At 36.6% G+C, this 7,949-nt stretch overlaps 1 long non-coding RNA gene across 1 annotated transcript; it reads left to right on the top strand.

Annotated features, from left to right (window-relative positions):
* Window positions 1-431: 431 nt before the first annotated feature.
* On the top strand, window positions 432-895 carry LOC138351902 (uncharacterized). The gene is made up of 2 exons (XR_011222666.1): window positions 432-572; window positions 732-895. It is a non-coding gene; the product is annotated as an uncharacterized lncRNA (long non-coding RNA).
* The last annotated feature ends 7,054 nt before the right edge of the window (window positions 896-7,949 follow it).

Below are 7,949 nucleotides of genomic sequence, written 5' to 3'. Positions count from 1 at the left end.
ACTTCAGTTTTATTCAACACTCACACATAGTGTGCGTGTGTTGTGATGACTACTCTCAAGTTTGGTTATAAAGCTGTGCTGCTCGCAATCGATGGTTTCTACCCGGAAAAACTGTATTTGCGGATTTATTTTCTACCTGTCTTCCTCCCCCAGCCTCCTCCACCCCTCCAGGAGCAAGGTCCTGCATTCGTCGAGGAAGGCCGGAGGGGGAACACCCTAGTTCCTACCCCAGCCTCCTCCACCCCTCCAGGAGCCAGGTCCTGCATTCGTCGAGGCAGGCCGGAGGGGGAACACCCTAGTTCCTACCCCAGCCTCCTCCACCCCTCCAGGAGCCAGGTCCTGCATTCGTCGAGGCAGGCCGGAGGGGGAACACCCTAGTTCCTACCCCAGCCTCCTCCACCCCTCCAGGAGCCAGGTCCTGCATTCGTCGAGGCAGGCCGGAGGGGGAGCATACTTGTTCCTACCCCAGCCTTCTCCACCCCTCCAGGAGCCAGGTCCTGCATTCGTCGAGGCCGGCCGGAGGGGAGCATACTAGTTCCTACCCCAGCCTCCTCCACCCCTCCAGGAGCCAGGTCCTGCATTCGTCGAGGCCGGCCGGAGGGGGAGCATACTAGTTCCTACCCCAGCCTCCTCCACCCCTCCAGGAGCCAGGCCCCTGCATTCGTCGAGGCCGGCCGGAGGGGGAGCATACTAGTTCCTACCCCAGCCTCCTCCACCCCTCCAGGAGCCAGGCCCCTGCATTCGTCGAGGCAGGCCGGAGGGGGAACACAAAAGCCTTTACATCCATTGACCGTATTTTTTGCTCCATAATTATGAAATCAGTGGTGAAAAATGTTAAGCAAAAATATTTGAGTAACATACGACCTCTTTTTCTTTCCCGACAATATTTCTTATTGCTAAACCTATTAATAGTTTTCCTCTAAATACTACGTGAGCCCTTTCTGCACCAGTGTGATTCATTTATCATACTCACGTTGAAAACCCTAATGTGTTTACACTAATAACATTAATAACAATCTATGATAATTCATAGTGATGCACAAATAAAGGAAACAAAATCTATATTCAACTTAAATTAAGAAAACTGCACAGTACTAGTTAATGAACACAAAATGGAAATTTTTGAAGGAAACCTAGTGTTAAATCACTTTTTAAATCCATTTCGGCATATTTCCAGTTGTTTGAACGCAGATTTGACCTAAAATTTACTGGTATCCCGCCGCTCTCAGCTCTTCAGAGCTCCTGGACGCAGTCTCACCGTTCACTCTCCTCTCCCTAATACTTGCTGTTGATAATGCCTGCATACTTTATTTACTCCCTTCAGGTCAAGACAGTTTCTACTTGCATCAATTAAAAATGGCTTTACATTACTTCTACCCGAGATTCGACTGTTTTATTTGTTGTTTTCAATCTTGTTCGAAATGTTGCATTTTCTTACAATTACCTTTTATGGCTATTTAACATTGATTCCTTGTTATATTCTGGCGTGGTTGTATTTTGTTCCCTGTAAGTTTACCAACTTTCGGAACATCAAGCAGTCCTTTCTCAGCCACTATACACACTGAGGTCATTCTGAACATTTTAAAAACCATTCTGAGGTCAGTCTCTTTGATAGACTAATAATAGTCATCCATCATCTTATCCAGTGATCAGCCAAATTTAGGTTCATTCCGATGAACGTTATTTAAACAAAAACATATGCTTAAATTCATACTAAGTTGATTTCAGTTATTTCAAACTTTTGCTCTAACCGAAATGAAGATATTGAATTTATAACAAAGATGAGAGAATAAAAAATACCGAGTAGTTTGTTTCAAATGATCAAAGTATTTTCAGAATTCATGAAGAAACATTAATGAAGAATTAGTAGTCTACACTTAACGTTGTATAAAGAAGAATTCGTAGTCTACACTTAACCCTGTATAAAGAAGAATTCGTAGCCTACCTTAACCCTGTATAAAGAAGAATTCGTAGCCTACCTTAACCCTGTATAAAGAAGAATTCGTAGTCTACCTTAATCATATATAAAGAAGAATTCGTAGCCTACCTTAACCCTGTATAAAGAAGAATTCGTAGCTTACCTTAATGCACCAAGGTTCATTTTTACACTTCAGTTTGCTTAGCAAATAATTGATATAAAAAGAAATTATGTAGCTCACAGCCCTTAATGCTAATCTTATAAATGGGTTTAGCACAGCATATTCTCTCTATAATTGATTAATGGCCCTTAACCAGCCTATACAAATGAAGCAAAGCATAATCCTTCTCATAGTTATCTTTAAATATATTCCTAACTGCATATATTATATTATATATATAATACACACAAGAAAGCTTGAATGGTCCCCAAAGCCATAAATCAGTTTAGAACTCTATGACCCGACCAGGATTCGAACCTGCATTAATAAGGCTCATCCCATGGAGTTCCCAGTATCACAACCACTTCACCAGCGATAAAGGCAATCACTGGTCAAGTGGTTATGGTACAGTGTACACCAGAAGGTGAGCTCTGGTACTGCAGGTTCGAACCCTGATCGGGTCATTGAGTTCTAAACTGATTTATGGCTTGGGGACCATTCACGCTTTCTCTTAAATACATAATTGAATATATACACACATTATTTAATAAAACAAAAATCATTAATAGCCTGAACCGCACTACTTGGCCATTATGCAAGGTCCGATTTGCCTAGAGGCGGAGTGATTTTCGTTATTTTGCAATATTTTCATATTTATTTTGATTAATATTATTATACTGACTTAGGCTATGATAGGTTTGATCAAATTTCAATGTTTTAACTAAACAAAAAGTCAAATCATATACTGTATAATATATTGGAACGCTTTATCATTCCACAAAAAAAAGGAAAAAATATATAAATTCAGAGAAATTCGCCTTGTTAGGTTACCTGGTCTATTAGGTGTGTGCGTGTGTAATTTATATATATATATATATATATATATATATATATATATATATATATATATATATATATATATATATATATATATATATATATCTCAACTCATCGTCTTCTTTACATCGTTGTATTTTTGTAACTTTGTGAACCAGTGTTCTAATATTGACGTAATGAACAATTAGATATTAGAATTTGGTACTACAGGTATTTACTTTATAGTGCGAAAAAATGAAACTGAAAACTAAACTTAAATATTCCTAGGTCTAGTATAGCACATACATGTACTGTACTATATTAGGCCTTAGATAACGTGTATTAGTCCTAAGATGGTTAGGTTAGGTTTAGATAGTAACAAATGCAAAACCACTTCAGGTTTGTCCAAATTCTCCTTTGTAATTGTCCATTACGTCAACATATGTACGATGATGGTCCACATCGTTACTGTAAGTACTGTCTAAACAGAACGATGACCTGTATATAGCCCATACCGTATACACTCTTCTCAAGTGAGCTAAAACCCTTCCTTATAGCTAGTCTGTACATTAGCAGTCCACACGGCTCTGAAAACTTCACCATGACCAATAATCGGCTCCCCAGAAATATAAGAATAATATGTGACTTAAATTAAATAATGTATGAACAAATAAGCTGAGATTTGACCTTAGGTTTAGTTTAAGCAAGGATTAGGTTCATTGGTGATAATGCTTGATTAGTAGTTATAATTACTGTGTTACTAATTTGCTAGCTCGCAATTCTCTCATGCCGGAAAGAGGTAAATATTCAAGAATATATTACAACAGAAATCACACTATATGGCACCATTACAGCAGTAGGCTTCAGCCTCTACAAACTTACATACAGTATATATAAAATAAGCAAACTTGTGGATACTGGCACTCCATGTACTAGCTTGTGATATGTTAAGTGTGGACACTCCCTTTACTAACTAATGTAGCCTTAGCGAGGTATTGGCCTTCCGTTCGCTAGCTAGTGTGATGTTGGTGTAGGTGTTGGTCATCCAAGTACTGGCTAATGTAGCACTGGTGTTAGATTTGACCTTCCAGTTCCTAATGTGATGTTAGTGTGGATACTGACCTTCTGTTTACTGGCTGTTGTTGTACTGTAATTATGATGATGACCTTCCATTAACTGTCTGGGTAGCAATGATGATGACCTTTTATTGGCTGGTGTGGTATTGATGTTGGCCTTACCGTTTACTGGCTGGTGTAGTAATGGTGATGACCCGATTCTGGCTGGTGGGTATTAGTGTTGGGTTTTTGTTATTTACTGGCTGGTGTAGTATTGGTGATGACCTGTTTACTGGCTGGAGTAATAATGGTGATGACCTGTTTACCGGCTGGTGTAGCATTGGTGATGACCTGTTTACCGGCTGGTGTAGCATTGGTGATGACCTGTTTACCGGCTGGTGTAGTATTGGTGATGACCTGTTTACTGGCTGGTGTATTAATGGTGTAAATGTTGACCCACCAGTTGCTAGCGAATGTGATGTTAGTGTGGCAGATGTTATTTATGCTTACCATCACATACGAAATGTTAAGTTAAACGAGAAAAGCTACACTAAGCAAATTTTGCTGAGTTGACATGGCGAACACAGGTAATCTATTTTATAGACACACTAAGTGTACAGTATTAATACTGTATATGGAGGGATATTATTAGGGGTTCCATAAACAAATACTCAATACGTCTCCTTTTAAGACACCTAAACTGTTCCCTCCCATTTAATGAATTCTAATTCAAAATTTAACATACAAGAAACTCTGTCCAGTGATTGAAATGAGGTCAGTTTTAGGATTCTTGAATCATTTTTGTCAGTAATATTAATTTCTGCCATGTGCTTACTCATTTTGCAAACTCTTCCTTTAAACAATAATTACTTTTTTTTTTTTGCTCTCTAAAACATACCTCAATCTTTTCATACAAAAAATACAAATTCCTTTACCTTACTATTGAACTTTCCTACTTGTTATCCCACTCCCTGCCGTCCCACCCACTCACTACTCCATAATTCTTCCACTTTGTTGTTATTTCCGTTGGATTTGTATCTGAACGTATAAAGTAAGAATCAATAACCTTAAACTACTTAATCCAAGTGGTTAAACTATAAAACTGAAAATTATGAATCAGTGATATAAGTAGCTAAGTTATCTGAGCACTCGTTTTTTGCCTAGGCAATTATCTTCCGTTATACCATCCTTCTAGCTTCGTATTTTACGATTGCATTTGTGTGTGTATTTTTTGGCATTTTTTTTATTATCGTTATTTCCTTCTCTCTTACTTTCACCTTGTCTACTTCAATATTCCCCTGTTTGATCCTTAATATTATCTCTACTTATCTCTTGACATTATTCCAACAAACATATTGATTTTATTAATGCTCATCACTGGTTTTAATCCCTGCTTAACTCTTAAGTAAGGATTAAAAGTTATGAAATGATAAAGTTGAGCATTTTTATTAATTGATATTGTCCATGCTTATCTTATCATTGTTTATTACTTAATTACAACAGTTTTAAGTCATTTCATCCTTTCCTCTACATTTATGTTTACCTTACATTTATCCTCATGTAAAGTTATCCTCCCTTATTCACTAAACCCTTGAATCTTTCTTTACTTATTTCATGAATATACCCTTACTAATATTTTAAATTTATCTTGCATACTCTATCATGAACATTCCTCACTTTAATACTTGCTTAATTTTTTAACAATATCTTGGTTTTATTACTTCACATGCTTTGATTTTATGCTTTTCAACTTCTTGAATTTTTGTTTATCCCTTGATTCCCTCCTTTGTTTTCCCTCGTTTCTGTCCTTGCTAATCACATGATTTCATCTTTAACTATTGTCTTTATTTTATCCTCACTTTTTATTTCAACCTTTATTCCTTAATTTTATCTTTACTCATTCTCTTTTCACGCTTGGATATCATTTGATTTGATCTTTACTCTCTTGATTTTATCTATGTTTTCCTGCTAATGTTTTATTTTCTTATTCCTTTATTCTTGCCCTTCCGCTGATTTTATTATTGCTTATTCCTCGATTTCATCATTGCTTATCCCTTGATCATATCCTAGCTTATCAATTAATCTTATAATTGTTTATTCCTTCGATCCAATCATGCTTATTCCTTAACATTGATTTTATTTCTAGTTATCCTTAGAATTTTCTGCTATTCCCTTGAATTGCCTTTCATCACTTGATTTTAACCTTTAGTATTCCTACACTTTATCCTTAATTTTACCCCCTGGTTTCATGTTCTTGATAATTCCACAATATTCTTCATACTTACTACCTATGTGTTATCGAACAGTATAAAGTTATCTAGATTTTTAATGGGTGATAAACTATAGTACTGTACTTGGCCATTAACTAACCCCCCTGTAAAACAAAATTGCCAGTCTGCGATGGAGTAGAGATTGGGTCAAGAGGGATAAAACCAAGAGCTGGGAATTTACATAAATAACTTGGCAGAGATCGAGCCTAAAAGTTTACGCAAGCAACCAATTCTCTCTCAAATAACACAGTGCATTTTGATGTCTAAATAATCATAGCGGCTCGCAAACGTTCGCGTGTTTTATGAGTTGGTCATGGGTTGATAGGCTGATACGAGCGGAGGCCTTAGTCTACACTCACCCACCACCCAGACTGGGGAGGGTAACATTCCTATTGAGGCTTTCCTTAATAATAGGTTTCTCAGTCTGAAAAAAATCTCATTTATATTTGTTATTTTTTTTGTGTAACCTTTTGCCTGGACACAGATTTTGGCGTGGATGAATTATATGAACTGTTATTGTTAGGTAAAGAATGTCTCAAGTTCATAAGTGATGGATGGGTTTTCTATATTGAAAGCAATTAATATAGCGAGGTTTCTTTTAATATTGAAAGCAATATAGAGAAGTTTGTTTAAGTAGCTAACATTTCTAAGAAATAAGAAACAAGTGTTTATATAGATAATGCATTGAAGACGGCAAGGGCTTATATGTAGGGATTTCCTTACTTAGAAGAAAATTAGAAGTGAGGTTTTTATTCCTACGTGAACATCAGAATCAACCTTATCGCATAGATAAATTTTTGGAAGAAGCTTCTATTGCGAGTCCTCAAGTATGATTATGCCGGTGCTTTAAACTCTAAATGCAGTAAAATGCATCCCAGTAAAGTCGGTGTTTGGAATCTGACGGTATGTCTAATCAATTACACTTTACAATTAGTTTAGTTCACCCTAACGATGAATCAAAAGCAATATTTACATTACAGATAAACTTGGACTGAAATTTAATTTAACAGCTCGAGCGCTCATACGTGATGACTTTAAAATTAAGCTTCAAAAGATGAATACACTCCTAGGAACTTATCTGTAAATATATATATATTACGTTTATGTACACAAGCACCGTCTTTTGCACAAGTCTTGCCAGGAACACAATGCTTGGGCTATCGGGTCTTTTCCGTATTTCGTAAGGGCTTTATCGCTCTAATTGTCAGGTCTTTACCGCACTTTCATCAACTGTGACGGACTTGTCAGAATCTTCTTACGGTATTATAACTGCGCCTGCTAAAATTCATTAATATTAAATTATAAACTTCCCTTAACAAACCCACCATAATTATAATAATTATATAAATAATCAGGATTAATTAAACTAACGACATACACGATAACAAAGTTTTCAACTCTGCCGTTTTCAACAAATTTATGAGAATTTTTAGATTTTTGTTCTTGTAAGCTAAAACTCCTTAATGGTCTCCAGTTCTTTATAAAGCTAAATAATAACCATATCCTGTACTAATACATTTATATTCATTCCTGCCTGCATGTCACCTTATCAACAGTTGTGTGCCATTCCCCAACGCTGCAATACCTATTGAGCATACTATTACTACATTCCACAGGGTTGCTGTATATAGTGTTTAGCTTCGTATTCCTTCCTCCATTACGGTAAAGTACAGTGAATTTGTATGAGTATAACTATGTTAAAGCAACTGAAACCACATCCAGACGCTTTG

The sequence above is a fragment of the Procambarus clarkii genome, chromosome 51 (genome assembly GCF_040958095.1).
Source record: "Procambarus clarkii isolate CNS0578487 chromosome 51, FALCON_Pclarkii_2.0, whole genome shotgun sequence".
NCBI classification, from domain to species: Eukaryota; Metazoa; Arthropoda; class Malacostraca; order Decapoda; family Cambaridae; genus Procambarus; species Procambarus clarkii.
This window is presented reverse-complemented; position numbering and strand designations above follow the sequence as displayed.